At 57.9% G+C, this 15,556-nt stretch overlaps 1 protein-coding gene across 4 annotated transcripts in view; it reads right to left on the bottom strand.

Moving 5' to 3' along the window:
* Window positions 1-15,556, bottom strand: part of STK35 (serine/threonine kinase 35) — an 80,607-nt gene that overhangs the window by 38,646 nt on the left and 26,405 nt on the right. For 3 of the 4 annotated variants that reach the window (XM_008256210.4, XM_051845184.2, XM_008256211.4), the window contains exon 4: window positions 661-4,850. The exons of the other annotated variant lie outside the window; for it this stretch is intronic. The gene's annotated coding sequence lies outside the window, so the exon portion shown is untranslated. Of the gene's footprint in view, window positions 1-660; window positions 4,851-15,556 lie in introns of those variants that run through there. 4 annotated transcript variants of the gene reach the window in all.

Raw genomic sequence — 15,556 nt, 5'->3', positions numbered from 1 at the left:
CCCCCACTCATGGGACGGGACACAGGTTGCCGGGGCCGCGTGCAGTGGGGAGTTCCGTTCTTCCCAGCCCCCTCACCCAGCAGTCGTGAGCATGAGCGGAGGAGCACACATCACAGCCCCGGGCAGTAAGCCTCCAAGGGATTCCAGTGCCGTTCCTCCTGGAATGGGCTATTTGTTCCTCCTGGAATGGCCTACTCGTTGGACCAGAGGGCCATGTGCTCACTTCCCCAATCCCACCCCAACCACAGTAGCCTGACCAGTGCGTGTTCTCCAGGTATGGAGGCTACCAGCTCAGGCCACCAGGCTGCTCTGACCCTCTGATGGCCTACACTCCCTGCTGAGCGTTCCCAGCCCTCACCCTGCCCCTGTGGCCCTGAGCCCAAGCTCTGCTTCCCGCTGGGACTCCCTGAGGGCTGCAGCTGAGGACCTTGGTGATGACGGGAAGGGGGAATGGCCACATGGGCTCAGGCCCTGGGTCCCTCACTCCTGAGCACCTGCTTCTCAGGGCTGTCCCGGCAAGACCAGCCGAAAGCGGTTTCCTCCAGCTGCTGAGCATGGAGGGGCTGGGCGACCTTTGCTCTCTCACCCCCCACCAGGCAGGACAGGGGATACCGGCGTCTTGGCACTCCCAAAGAGCAGCAACAAATCACCAAACACGCGTTTTTAAATCACATATGGCTTCTCTGACCCCATCAAATAACTTTATTCACACAAACGTCCCTTAATTTACAAAGCCTCAGTCATTCATACACATTGGGGATGCACAGTGTTCGAGGAACTTAAATAGAATGTCTCATACCAACCCAAGTAAACCAAGTACAAAAAAATAGTCATAGAAAGTTGTTCACACGTAGGTCCTAGATTACCAGCTTCTGTGCAAAAAAAGAAAAATAGATTCATTAACTAGTATTTGAAACTAACTTTGTGTCTGGCTTAGTCTCCCTCTCGACCAGTCAGCAACCTTGAATGGAAGAAGCCACGAAGTGCACCCCCTGCCCTGATGCAGACACCCCTGGGGCACAAGGGACACTGCTTCCTCTCGGGGCCCCTCCTGGAAGAAAGCAAGGGGAGGGGATCTTGGGGTACCCCCTGCAACCTCAGGAGCCATGGGTTCAACTCTTGGTGGCAGCTGTAGATGCACTGCAGGCCAGCCGTGTGAGGCCCCCAGGGCTGCGACGGAGGGCATCTGTGCAGACGAGACCCCCGCGCCAGTGGCCAATACAGAGCAGGACCAGAGCGCTCTGTGTGCACCGGGAGGCCATGCCCAGCCCAGCACACAAGGGTGGCACAGGTGGCATCCTTGGACCTCAGCCTCCAAAACCGAGGGACCTGAACAGTGGCTGTTCTGAGGTTGTAGGCCCGAGGGGTCCTGGAGGCCACCAATTCAGGGAACACGGAGACCCACCTGGAGGGAGAGCCACCAGTATCTCCTGAAGGTGGGAGGAGGGCGGGGCACGGGCAGGGAGGGAGGTGGGAAGTGCGGGAGTGGGCAGGGCTGGGCCAGGCGGGAGCAGAGCTAGGGCCCCTCTGCAAAGGGGTGGCACCTCGACACCTGTTTCCAAGTTTCCAAAGAGACCAAGGCTAAAACCCAGACAGCCGTCCTATTAGGGTCTGTCTGCTACAAAGGTAAACAGCCAACGGCATAAAAAGAAAGATTCCCACCATTCCCAGCGCTTTTCCTTTTCTTAGAAAAAGACTCAGACAAAAATAATAATCTTATTGCTCCAAACACTGGTTTTCTAGGCCAGGAGACAAGCGAGGCTAAGGGAAGGAGCGGAGAGCCTGGGAGGGAGGGGCGCACTAGGGAATGTCCAGGGGCAGGAAGGCTGCGAGGAACGGGGACGCGGTCTTAGCACCACGGGGTTGGGGAGCAGAGGGGTGAAGGCCCTCACCCCGCCCCAGCACCTCTGCCTTCGCCTGCTCTGGGGACCCCGCTGGCAGCGCCGTCCGCAGGCAGGCCCAGTGCAGGCACCGAGTCCGCACCTGTGCTGGGCTCAGTTCTCCTCCAGCTGTAAACAGGGTATTTCTTAAGTAAACATTTAGTGCCTTCCCTCAGGAAGGCAGCCACGGGGGGAGGCCGTGTTGGGGCGGGAAGACAGAACTCCCTGTCCCAACGCCTCTGGGATGAGAAGAGGCTGAGGCCTGTGGCTTCAGTCCTGGGGCCCAGCAGGCGGCCAGATGGAGCCAGTCTGGGCCAGTCAGCCAGCGGCGTCCTCCTGACTGGAGGTAAGAGGCAGACAGTGCATCTGCCTGCAGCACAGTTCTTCCGATCTGGGCTAACGCTGCTCATGAGTGCCCGGGCGGTGGGTGGGGAGACGTGAGCCTGGCTCCAGCCCCCAGAAAGGGGACATCCACCCCTGTGGCGACCTGTGAGTGAGAAGGTGAGAGTGCAAGTGCCAGATGGACACGGAGAGGGTGAAGGAAGCCGCCCAGTCCCAGCTGAGCCGGAGGTCTGGTCAGGGGAGGACAATGGGATAAGGCACTAGGATCAGCCCTGCTCATTCCTTGCCCACTGGGACACCCTGCTGAGACCCAGCAGGGCAGGGCCAGGATCCTCCCTTCCCGTGGGCCATCCTCACACAGGTCCAAGAGAACGAATGACTGCTGTTTAAGGTTTGGAAACTCCTAGAACATGGCTAGGTCTAACAAACTTGCTGGCACTGAGATGCTGCCCCACAGAGGCGCTGATGGGTATGAGAGCTGGGGAGGGGGGCAACCAGAGGGAAGAGGTGGACAGCGGCTCGGGACCACAGGGCCGGCCCCAAGGACAGCCTCCACACAGGGAAGAGCCCAAGTTTGTACAGGCCTGACTTCCACCTAACTGGCTGAACGCCTGGGGGCACAGAGGGCCGATGTGGGGGGCGGCAGGGGGAGAAGGGGAGGGAGAGACAGGCACTTGGAGCTAGGAAAAGAGGCTCTGCCACCAAGCCAGTAAGGCCGGGAGCCGCAGATCAGGGGACGGGGAAGCTGGCTCCCCACCAGGCGGGCCTCTGGTCTGCCAAGGACTCGGTGATTCGCAGGAAAATAACAGTGCGGAAGCATGCCTGCCCCGAAGCTCATTCAGAGCTGAGAGCCAGGCCAGGGTGGGGAGGGGGAGGTCAGGGCCCGACTGCGGCCAGGGGAGCTGGGGCGCAGAGTCTGGGCACTGTTCTTCCCACTTGCTTGTGTGTGGCGAGGCAGCCGCCCCAAGGGAAGGCAGGGTAGGAATGTGCCCGAGAGGAGACAGGAACGCAGTCTCGGCGTTGAGGCCAGGGAGAGAAGGGGCCTGGTCACCACCTGCAGCCCTGCGGGGTCCTCTGCTAACAGCAGCAGCTGTCGGCCCAGGAGGAGGAGGAAGCCACTGCCCAGGGCCCAGGAGAGAGGCAGAGGATGTGAGCAAACAGGGCCAAGCTGGGCTCCGGGTCCTGCTGGTCTCTTCCCGACGCCCAGGCCTAAGGGATCGCTGCCCTGGGGGGACAGCCCGCCTTGGTCACACACCAACCATCTCTCCTGTCAATCTTATGCTGGTTTAGGTTCAACAAGAAACAAAAACGAACACAAAACAAGGCCTCTCCCTTTCCCGGGCCCAAGCCTATGCGGCCAGAGTGGGGAGGGGAGCTTTGGGGGAGCGCCTTCTACCTGCGACTGGAGAGCCAGAGGAGCCCAGGAGGAGAGGCCTCCTGCGGCTGCTGCAGGGGCGCTGCCAGTGCCGGAATGGCCAGAGAGCGACACAGCGGGCAGGGCTGAGAGGTCGCGGCTGAGAATGCTCTCAAGTGGTCAGGCACCCCGGTGGGCACCTGTCAGCCGCAGGGGTTCTAACCCACCAGGCAGATACCTCCCTGGCTGGGGCAGGTCCATTCTCTTCCATCTGACACGTTGACACTGAGGGTGGGCACCAAACGATGAGTCCCCAGGGGTGAGAGAGATGGAGCTTGACAGGGTGTGTCACCACTGGTGGCACCGTGGGTTCCGGCGCACAGGGTTCACTCTCCATGGCATGGCAGCCAGTTCCAGACCCCCGTTACCATGGCAATGCTCACAGCTGGAGCTTAGGGCGCCAGGCAGTGTGTCCAGCAGGTGGAGGGAGAGGCGTCGTGGAGGACCCAGCTGTGGCTGGGGAAGAGGTTTGGCACGACCGTTTCTTTCCCAAGCACAGAGCTGTGCTGGGGTGGCTTATCTGACCGCATCAGGCAGTGGGAGGCAGTCACCTTTCTGCTCCTCCCTCCAAACCCCTCCTCCCCGCCACACAGGGCCACACAGGCCCCCCCACCGCTCTAAGTCCTGGTGCAGCCTGGGGCTCCCAGCAGCTCAACAAGAACCCCCCAGCCGAGTCCGTCTGCAGCTCTGGTCAAACCGTGGTCTTCTCGGTGGGTCTTCGCTGCTGATCGTGTCCGAGGCCAGGACCAGCCCCCCAGAGTTGGGCAGTTCCCACAGGCCTTTCCCGGAGAACCCCCCACCTCCTCCCTGGGGAGCAGGCCTCCTCTGGGGAAGTGAGGTGCTATGAGCAGAACTGAGACGCTACGTGTAAAAAGAAAGACAACAGAGGGAGGGAGAAGGACAAAAGCAAAGTCGCTCCCTAGCCCCTTACAAAGATTGACAGGGATATTTATACATATGGCTGTCCACAGTGAACTTCTTTAAAGAAACGGGGCCTGTCCACAGCACGGCTTCCTGATCTTCTGAAGTTTCAACGGTTTAAATTAAAAAAGAAAAGGACAAAGACAAAGAAGTAAGCAACACTACAAGAAGAAACCCAAACAAAAGCTTCACATTGCTGGAGACCCAGCTGTCGGGAGATCGCCAAGCGGCCAGGCCACCACCTGTACTCTGCCGTCCTCTGTCCGGGACACGATGAGACTGGGGGTCCCCACCTGGAAGACAGAAGGCAGGCAAAGAGTGGACACAGGCTCAGCGGGCTGGGCGCTCCTAAATGCTTCACGTGGAGTAAGCCAAGCCTCACTCAATACAACTGCCCTCCCCTGGACACCTGTTCTCCCCTTCCAGATGAGGCAAGCATGGTGCAGGCTAGGTAACTTACCTGAGGTCGTGATAACCGGGGCAGACCCTGGGTGAGAACCCAGGTACGCTGGCTCCAGCCACTGATCTGTGCCCAAACCCCTTCCCTCCCCCCACCCCAGCCTCCCTGCCCCATTAGTTAGGACTGGATGGCCAGCCCTGGTTCCTGACTCCCCTCTTCCCTGCCAGGCCTAACTGTAATCAATTTTTCTTGCCAACCTCTCAGGGTTTAATGAGCCTATTTTAGAGATGGGAAAAGTGGGGCTCAGGCCTCTGAGAACCTAGCCAGGCTACCCACCGCAGCCTTAGAGCGGCTGGGGCTCTGAAGCAGGGCCAGAGTCTTCTGGCTCCCCCTGGCCCCTAGAGTCAGCATTAGATTCAGAGCCAAATGCTCAGCCCGTCCTGCGCACTGCTGGGCACCTCAATGAAGACAGGGTCAGGCTCCAGAGCTGGAGCTGGAGCTGAAGCTGAGTAGGCAGGCTCTGCCGCTGGACTGGGGGAACTGAAGTCCTCTGTCTCCCGCTCTCAGCACCCGTACCAATGGCACAGGCTATTACACACACACACACACACACATACACACGTCCGACTTACAAGAGTGCCTGTCCTGTCAGTGTTAGCTATGATTTGGGAGGACTTGGGGGTAAGACGGACCTCTTCTTCAAGGGATTTTTCTAGCAAAGGCCTAGACCTCGAAAGCCCACAGAGGCAAGTCTCAGGCCAGCGTCACTCCGAGCTGCCTGAGTGCCCCATCCCAGGCGGTGCAGCCTACTGCACACACAGTCGTTCTCACCCCAAAGGCCAGACCCACACAGGTCTTCCCTGTGTGCTGCCAGTTCCAGCAGGGGCCGCCGGCTCTGTAGGGCAGTGTGTCCTCCCAGCCATGCCCACTGCCGAGGGATACAGGGGTGCGGCGACACTGGGCGGTTTACTTCCCACCCTTCTCGCACTCGTGCTCCGAGGTCTAAGTAGAAGATGACTGACACAGTTGCCCAGCCTGGCCCTCCCCAGCCAACCGTCCGCCTGCAGAGACTCTGGACATGTTCCATCACACAGGCCGCCCACCCTGCCGTCAACACTGGTTGTGGCTCTCCCCCCACACCACGGGGCAGGGTAAACAGCCTTCTGGAAGGCAGTGTGGGGCAGTGTTCTCAGAGCACCAAATGTGTCTGTCCAGTAGCCTCTTAAAATGCACCCCTGCAAGTCCAGCCTCACTGTTAAACCCAAGTATTTAAAGGACTTCATGAATCAAGACGTTAGCTGAAGCATTAGTTCAATCATGGGCAATAACTCCCAGGAACCATCATCTCACTGACGCACTGCAGGAGGAGGGAGACAGCTGTGCAGTGCTTGCGACCACAATGTGGCTAAGCACTTGGCGGGCTCAGGAAAACGGTGGGTTGCAAGGCTGGGTGGTGCCCTGTATGACCACAGCCACGCAGAAACACACAGCGCCCACCTGAGGAGAGCCCGGCAAGAGATACACCCCAAAGCCACGCTTGTCCCAGCCGGATCCTGCTCTTTCCGGCCTTTCCCGATCAACACTGCGCATGCTCCACACTCTCCCACGTGACGTTTTAATGGGAAAAACCGAACGCTGAACGTGAAAAAACGGGCAGTCAACAGAAAGGTCCACGTGCAGGCTCCTGCCACAGAGTGGACAATGGAAAATTCTCCAACAGGAGGCCGGATGTGTGACTCCCACTCCACTGCACGGGCGAGGAGTGACCCAGGGGGGTCTGCAGTGAGGCAGGGGTGCTGGTCAAGACAGCGGAGAAGCACGTGAGCCAGAAAGAAACGCAGGGGTCCCCAGGCCCACTTTTGGCTCTGCTACTTCCGTCCTCTGCCTGCTACTCCCGCTCAACAAAACTGTGGGTTCTTGACTTAGAAAAATAAAACTAAGACACATCTCCTGGTGGTCCAGGAGCACCTCACACACGAGCTTTAGTTACCTAGTGCTTTCTCCCAGGCTTCCAGTAGGGGAAGCAGAGCAACCCCAGGACAGGGGGAGAGGGCTTAGGAGGTCCTCAGCATCCAGACACTAGGCCTCACGAAACAAGACCAAGAAGCCCAAGAAACTGCATCACACGTGATCTACTGTGTCCAACAGGAAGACAACCTCTGGGCCCAGTTAGGACCTTGCAACACTGCTTTCACCCCTCCACGAGCAACCAGGCTGAGGACAAGTCCTCGCAGGGGGCACCAGCCGCTGGGAAGCAGGGCTGGCAGAGGCGCAACCTCGGGAGGCCAGAGACCCCTGCATGTAATAAACTATGGAGCAGAGTGTGACTGCAAAGGTCACCCCAGCTGCCAGCCCCCTGCACAGCCCGAGGTGCAGGCGGTGTAGCCAGCAAGGGCCGCTGTAATCACCAGGTCCCCCGTGGGGAACTGCCATTTCCCCAGGGCTCCTCCGACTCCTTCAGCTGTGGCCCTGGCTCCGGACCTCCTGGTGGGCGACTCCAGGCAGCCTCCAGGTCTGAGTCTGGCCGTCCCTTGTGGGCAGGGAGAAGGTCAGAGGGCTCTCCCCGTGGAGAGGCCCAGCTCTAGATACACTGGAGGAGGACGGTGAAGGCAGTTCCTAAGCCCTGAGCAGGGACATGCCACAGTGCTCTGGCTGGGAGCAGCACTCCCTCCTGGGCACCCGCTGGCACAACAGATGGTGCAGGGCCCAGCTCTGGTAGGCTGTGCATGTGGCCCTTCATCCTAGCAGCTGTCACAGCTCCCCTCTGGGCTTGCCTCATCCCCCTTGGTGGGACCCCTGCCTCTAACACAGAGCTAACACCTGCAAAGCAGGTGACGCCTGCACTGCACTAACTGTGGTGAGGACGGCTCCGGCCAGGCTGCGTGATGGAGACCCTGGCCGCACGTCACAGAGATGGTCGGCGGCAGGACCGGCGAGGGACCAACTTCTCCAGAGCCTCCCACTCAGAGTTCCCCCGGTTTCCTCACTGGGTGCCTGCAAGGCTGGAATGGCCACAGGTGCCAACAGCTTGCAAGTGGCATGCTCCTGGGGCAGAACGTGACCCAGGCAGGGCTGCTGGCGAGTCCTCACCTTCCTTATTCAGCTCTTGGACTAAACTCCCCCAGCACATCTCACTTTATTGCTCTGTAACTGTCACAGCTGCACTCGCTCATGAGCATTTCCTCTAAGCCAGACAACACCCCAGACGGGCAGCTGCTTCCAGCCCTCCCATCAGCCTTCCCATCAGCGTCTCCCAAAAGGGACCGACCAAGTGCTCGACACCTGCCTTGTTTCGCTCCCAGTGACCCAGGGGCAGACGCCACTGTCCCCCGGGGGTGGGGGCCAAGGAAGCTGAAGCACAGCTACTAAGCAGCAGAGAGAAGGGGTGAAGCCCAGGTCAGTGTCACCCCGAGCCCCCGTTTTTAACACGGACCTCTGCAGTGTCGTCTTCTGGAGAGACAGGAGGAGACTGGTGGAGTTTCACACCCACTGAATCCCTGCACTGGTAAACAGACTCGCTGAAAAAGGCTCCCAGAGGGCTTGGCGTGGGCACCTCTGTACAGGTCTGGTGCCCAGGGCACAAAGCAGGATGTGGTGAGCAGCCTTCCAGCAAGTTCCCACGCCAGCCAAGTAGCTGTCAGGTGTGTCCAAAGGAACCAAATCCCTCCCAGGAAGGCCAGTAGAGCTTGGAGTGCAGAGGCTGGGGAGAGCTGGGGTGATCAGGCAAGGAGCACGAGCTGGCCACGGGACGGGCTCCCACCTGCCACGCCTCAGCCTGCAGGCTCGGAACAGCCCAGTGAGCAGAGGACTAGACCCTACTAGGAAACTGCAGCCTTCCAACTTTCTGGTGTCAAAATGTCATTTCTTTGATGCAATGATGAAAGTAGTGGGCTGATTTTAAAACAACGGTCCCTTCTGTGACCACAGGCCTTTGAGCCGCACAGTCCTACAAAACGCGGGAGTCTGGAACCACCGCCATGTCTGAAACTCGACATCCTCCCTGCAGTGGGCTGTCAGGGAGGAGTGCAGGCTATGTGAGGTAGAGGCAGGGTTCAAAGCCACGCTCTGCCACCGTCTAGCCCTGTCCGGGATCACAGCCCCATCCTTACTGGAGGAGTGAGGCTTCAGCACCTGGCAGAGGGTGGGGAACACAGGAAGACACACCCTCGCTGCTCTTGATGTTAGGAGCTGTCTCGACACTCTTTAAGGGGTCACAGGACTACCTCTAGCTGGCCTGGAGTCAGAACTTCGTTCCAGAACTTTGTCTTATGTCCTCAGCGTGCGGCTGAAAGAAAGGAGGTGGCGGAGGAGGGCAGCTCTCGGATACCCACTCGGAGGGCTGAGGATGGCAGCCTGGGCCACCCCATCACCACTATGGCTTCAGGGACAGCCAGGGAGTGGCAGAAGTATCTTCAGCACCTTTTGACCTGCTCGTAGCTAAGGATAGATTTTCAAAGTTTAGGGACGTGGAAATCTGCTTGGATCTTGTCTCTAGGTCACACAGAAAGTGTCACTGCTTCTGCTGAAAGGGTGGGCCAACGGCCCAGGCAACCACGGGCACTTGTCAGAGGCAGGCTGGCTCAGGGCTCCTAGGCTGGCCCTTCCTGCTGGCAAGGCAGAGTGGACACCGCTAGCCACACACGCACATTCTCTGCGCACGGGAGGAAGAAGTCCAGCCTCGGAGACTGGTGAGTGAGTGGCCAGGGCCAGTTCTCTCTGTTTCGCTCCGCCTCTCACCTGTTTAACACAAAGCAAGCTGGCTGGTATGCTCAGACCACAGCAAAGGATACACCGGGCATGGTGCTGCTGGGTGCGGAGCAGGAACGCACCCCGCCGCACTGCTGCAGCTGGGGAGACCTGGGACACGCTGGACACCACGCAAGGTTTACTACACCACAGCCTCCTCTGTCCACACAAAGGACCAGCAGGAAGTATCCCCATTCTACACGGGAGCAAACCAAGGCTCAGGTTATTCAACTGGAGCTCACCATGTTATGGAAAAAGCAAGCTTCAAGGTTTCCGGATCACAAGAGGGTAGACCTCTCCTTTTCTAAGTAGGGTCACCTTGCAAGTGAGTCATTTCTCATGTGTTTATCACACCAGAGCATCTGGCATCTCGCACTCAGACCTCACTGGCCCTGGGGCTTCGGTGGCCCCAGCTCTGCTGTCCATTCCAATCAGTCAGAGGCGCCCAGCTCTGTGTCGCATCATTCTCTACAGCTGAGCGGGCGATCATGGTGCTTAAAGTAGGCCACGCCAGGAACGCCTGTGCGGCGAGCGGCCCACTGCACCACGCAAGATGCATGTCCCGTCATCAGGGTGGACAGAATAGGCGCCAAGATGCCTGATGGAGCAGGGCTGTCTGCAGCGTGCAGGCCTACAGGAGGGGCACAAGAGGCCAGCGGCTGCACCAGCAGGCACCTGGAAGGCCTCAGGGCTGTGCTTCATGGTCTCTGAGCAAAACGAGGCACCCATCATGACATGGGCAGGCAGGGAAGGAGCAGGTCCTGGACACGAGAGGAAGCACTGCTCAGAGTGCACTGCACAGAGCAGCAGAGAGGTGCACAGTCGGGGCAAGAAGATGCAAAGCTGACATCCCTGCTCGACCCATTACTATCAAAGCATGGCCCCAGGGCTCCAGTTTTCTCCACCTAAAATGAGGAAATACCAACTTAGCCGGGTGTGAGGGCAGTGAGAACAAACGTAACGGGTACGGTGAGCACTGAGGTACTTCGGCAGCTTTCAATCACAGCCAGAACATACAAACCAAAACTCAGGGAAACCTCCCAGGTGTCGCCTGCTCAGGCAAAGCTTGCACACAGAGGACCTGGCCTCAAGTCAGTGTCTGCTCGTGGTGACTGCCTCCTTTCCGCGTGGGGTCTCAGCTCCTGTTGCTCCCTCGTCACTGCCCCTCCACTTTCCCCCCAGCTGTCACTCAAATCATCTCGCCCTCCCAAGCCCCTCCACACCCTCCTCCTAGGAGGCAGCCCCAAGGATCCAGTCTGGACAGGGACTCCGCTCTGCTGTCCCGCGAGCAGACATCGGATGGCCGCGGGCTCCAATCTCACCACCCCCTTCAAGCTCCTAACAGCTAGGGCCGGCCTGGCGCTTCCCTGTGGCTCTCAGGTTCCTATGCGATGTCTGGTTTTTAGAACCAACTCAACTACCTAGTGATTGATGGAAACTGGGAGTTAGTACCTGGCAATAAAAATTTAATTTGCAAACTGCACAGAATCATTCATTCAGCGTGACAGGGCTTTAACATCAAAATATGGTTCTAAAAATTCCTGCCTGGGCCCGAGTTCCCACATCGCTGCCAAGACCTGTACGCCCGTTCCCAGCAAACACCCCAGCAAGCAGGTGCACAAAGGGCTGCTCAGCCCCGCCTCACAAAGCTGGGCCGCCTCTCCCAGCACCTCTCCCAGCCCCAGCAGCTGGCAAGTCGGCGCATCCAACTTCGAAGCCCGGGCTATCTTCCCCCATGCTGCTCCCCTCTCCCACGCCTCCAGAGCTGGCGGGCAAAGTGAGGCGACTGTGGTTCCTGGATTGTCCTGCCATTGCACTGTCTCCTTAGTCACAGAACCTGGACTACGGCCTGGATTCCAGCTCTCGGCTCCTCTTTCCCTTCCAGGCCTTTCAGCAGGGGAAGCAGAGAGCCAGCTGTCTGCAAACCCACGCAGCTTTAGGGGGAGAGGGCCCGTCACATCCACGTGTGGCTGGTTGGAGCTGGCCTGGCTTCAAACTCTGCTCCCTGAGCCTAGGTTGGTCACAGTAAGAAGTTAATGAGAACAGAGTTGGGCCTGACAGACTTAGGTTTGGCTTCAACTTTGTGCACTTTCCCAGATCTTAAAGACATAGCATGGTCTCCTTCCAGGCCCAAACAATCTGTCATGTGGCAAAACTGCCTTGCAACTCCTTCCCTAACAGGCGGCTCAGGAGGTAGTGATGGGCTTCTGGTGGGGGTGCTGCCCAGCAAGGTGCAGGACTACTAACCTCCACACTGAAACCACAAGTGTGAAAGAAGGGGCTGGGGGTAGTTCTGCCAGGGGCGGAGCACCAGCCCTTGCATAGCTAGAGGTCTCCCTTGTGCCTAAGAGGCACCTACTCCCCCACACTAATCTCCTACTTATGAGGGTGTGTAGGGGAAGCCAGCCCCACGAATGCTCTGAGAGGCAGACGGTCCCCCAGGCTCTCACAGCACAGGCATCATCTTAGGGAGCTGCCTCCAGATGGCTTTCAAAAAAATGAAAGGAAAACACTGATGTTGCTGGGGCTGAGGGTGTGGGTGCAGGCGCAGGTGGGAAACCTGGCTTCCAGTCTCTCTCTGCTCCTCTGTGAGGTGTCAGGCCTTCACATGCCAACTCAAAGACGTGGGGCCAGCACAAGGGATCTTCACCTGAACTCCTAATTCCGAGGACACACAGCTCGGCAGCCCCCCAGGACCAGAAAGTATCAGAACAGAAGTCACGTGCATGTTCCCGGTAGAATGCCCCACACCACGCAGATTCTGAGAGGGGTCCACACACCCACTCTCCATCACTGCCTACAGCAAGGGCACCCACTCCAGCAACAGCAGCAGGCCTCAAGGACAGCAGGGTGTGGCTTACTGAGTCTAAGGGTATGAGAAGGGCTTCAGGCCAAGATGGTGCTGTTGCCACAGACAGACGTCAGCTTTATCTCGAGAGTGCCAGAAAGTTCAGTCAGGGCAGTGAATGGGTACACGCAAACCACAGGGAGTGGTCCCCGTGGAAGCTCTTGGACAAGGGGACTTGTTTTCTTGCAGCAGCAATCATGCCGGCACTGCTGATGCGCTCAATATGAAACCCTTTGACTCCTTGGAGGGAGCTGGGGCTGATATTAAAGGAAAGTCTGCCAAATGCACAGGAGTAACAGGCAAGACAGAAAGCTGTGAGATGTGGAGGTCTCTGGTCACCACAGCAGGCAGGGCTGCATGCCCAGTCACCTACCCTGGGCCACAAGACCCAGGACCATGCAGACTTGGTCTCAGGCAGCCGAGGTGGCTGGGGCACCGGGCAGATGGTCTCCCCTAGTGCCTCGGCTGGTAAACAGGCACTGGGAGGAACCCAAGACGGACCAGGGGAACTTCCTAGTAATTGGCAGCTAGCTATGTGGATACACTAATTCCCTTCCGCAATTTGTTAACTGTGGGGCTGAAACAAAACCTGCCAACTGCCTCAATTGGTCCCCAAAGAGACAGGTTCAGCTGCGGCTGCTGTGCTTAGCAGAGAGGGCTCTGGGGAAGACCAGGATCCCTGGGTTATCCTTAAGGGCTCTCTGCCAGAAGGAAGACCCGAAGGTGCCACCATGAGCAGAAGGGGAGAGAAGTCACACTTCCATATGGGCCCAGGACAATTTGTGGTTATAAAAGGGAAGGCGGAGACAAAACGGCACCCACAGGGTGGTCAGGGTGAAAGGAGACCATACGGACGTCTGGTTACAAGAACAAGGGCAAGGCCCAATGTGCCCAGGGGACTCGCGGGTGCCCCTGCTGCAGGGCCCGGAGACCTCTAGGGGGAAAGGAGGGAACCACAAGGCAAGGGTGAGGAGCAAAAGTGAAAACACATGGCAGCCCAGGAGACTGAGGTGATGAGAGCATGAGGGTGCCCACTGAGCTAGCACCTCCCAGACAAGGAGATGGGGTTCAGAGAGGGCAGATGACCTGCCCAGTCTCCCTGCTTGTCAGAGGCTGAGCTCAGTCTCCCTGGCCTGACGACAAGCCCCGTCACGTCACCCGTATGGGAGCATGGGGTTCCAGCTCCCCACTCCAGTGGCCGCCGCCCTTCCCTCGTGCGCTCAGGGCAGTGCCTGGGCAATGGCACACTTTGTAGACACATACTGCCAGCTGTGGCATCTTGGCTCCCTCCCCGGGGGGCTGACAGTTCTCCCTTCACTGAGACTGACTGACTCCCCTTCCTAACTACAGCCTCGCACACCACCACCTGCCCACCCAGGCCCATCTCATCCTCTTGGGCTGACGTACAAGGCTCCACCTTTGTGCGAACCAACTCAGTGACACTCTCTTTCCACAAATCCCCCACATTCTGGCTTTGCTCACGCCGTGGCCCCTGCTGAGAACACCCTGGCCTGTTCTCCTTTCCTCTAGTCCCATGTGAAGGCACACGTCCACAATGCTGCCATCCTCACCACCCTCTCTGCCGAGGGGCCCCGGGACAGCCGGCCGGGTGATCTCTCCTCGGTAGCTCAATGGAGAAGAATATGGGCTCTGGATCTCCAGGCCTTGAGCTGGCACTCATCAGCCACGTGGCCAGGGCCCAATCACTTCCTCTCACAGGAGTGACAGCCATACTCAGCAGAGGAGGATGCAACCAGATAAACAGAATCTGGCAAACAGCACGTGCTCAGCAAATTGAGGAGGGCGGGGAGAGACAGAGAGAACGCACAAACATAGCCCCTTACTTATTCTCTTATGCCTTGCAATGATAAGACTGCAGGTTAGCCTATGCTTTTCCTATCCAGAAAGAAATATAATGAACGCGTAACAAGCAGCAAGCTCAGAGACTAAGTAAGCACTGGCCAAATGAGAGCAAAAACAACCCTGAGGTCTCCCGCGTTCCGTAGAAGGAGATTTGGTGAACAGGTAGAGGGGCTCCGCCTCTACCCTATGCCCAACTATCATTCAAACCCAGCGCGAAGGAATTCTGAAGCCCTTTTGCCACTAGCTGCAGGCCAAGTCTATAGGCTGCAGTCCCCAGCTCCTGGGCCTTGCACTTAGAATGCTGAAGGCTATGGGACTGGTGCTGTGGAGTAGTGGGTAAAGCTGCCACCTGCAACTTCAGCATCTTTTATTGACGCAGGTTCGAGTCCTGGCTGCTCCACTTCTGATCCAGCTTCCTGCCAATGGCCTGGAAAAATCAGCAGGAGATGGCTCAAGCACTTGGGCCCCTGCACCCACATGGGAGGTTTGGAAGAAGCTCCTGGCTTTGGCCTGGCCCACCCCTGGTCATTGCGGCCAACTGAGGAGTGAACCAACAGACAGAAGACCTCTCTGTCTCTTCTTCTCTCTCTGTAACTCTGCCTTTCAAATAAACAAATAAATCTTATTTAAAAAAAAAAATGCTGAAGAGCATCGAGACCAGAGACCTTCTCCCTCCACCTCCCTCCCTCGTACTCATTTCCTTAACTCAAAATAGAAAGCATTTCCTAATTTACAAATTAAAGTGGCTCTCAAAACCAGTTCTTTAGCCAGCAATCATGGTCCTGCTGTTACGTAACTAATAGGGGGGAGGGGTCGGGGGACGGAGAGAGATGTGCTGAGCTAGAAGGCGGCTCTGCAGAACCACCAGGCTGCTCACGTGACAGGACCCTGCACAGGTTTTCAGTTCCAAAAAGCAAAACAATACAGAAACAACAAAATGCTATGCCCTTGAGACATATTATAGCTGAGTACAGATGCGAATGAAAAGCCAGGCCCGGCAGGCACTCCAAGAGAGGCTGATTACAAGGGGAAGCAAACTGAAAGACCTGGCCCTGCCTGTGCAGGTGCCTTCTGTCTTGCACCCAACTTGCACTGCCCTCCAGGAAGACCCAGATGATGGCGCACAACTCCCTACAAATCCC

This window comes from Oryctolagus cuniculus, chromosome 11 (assembly GCF_964237555.1).
Source record: "Oryctolagus cuniculus chromosome 11, mOryCun1.1, whole genome shotgun sequence".
In the NCBI taxonomy this organism is placed as follows: Eukaryota; Metazoa; Chordata; class Mammalia; order Lagomorpha; family Leporidae; genus Oryctolagus; species Oryctolagus cuniculus.
Note: the sequence above shows the minus strand (reverse complement) of the source record. Positions and strands in the feature narration are given on the sequence as shown.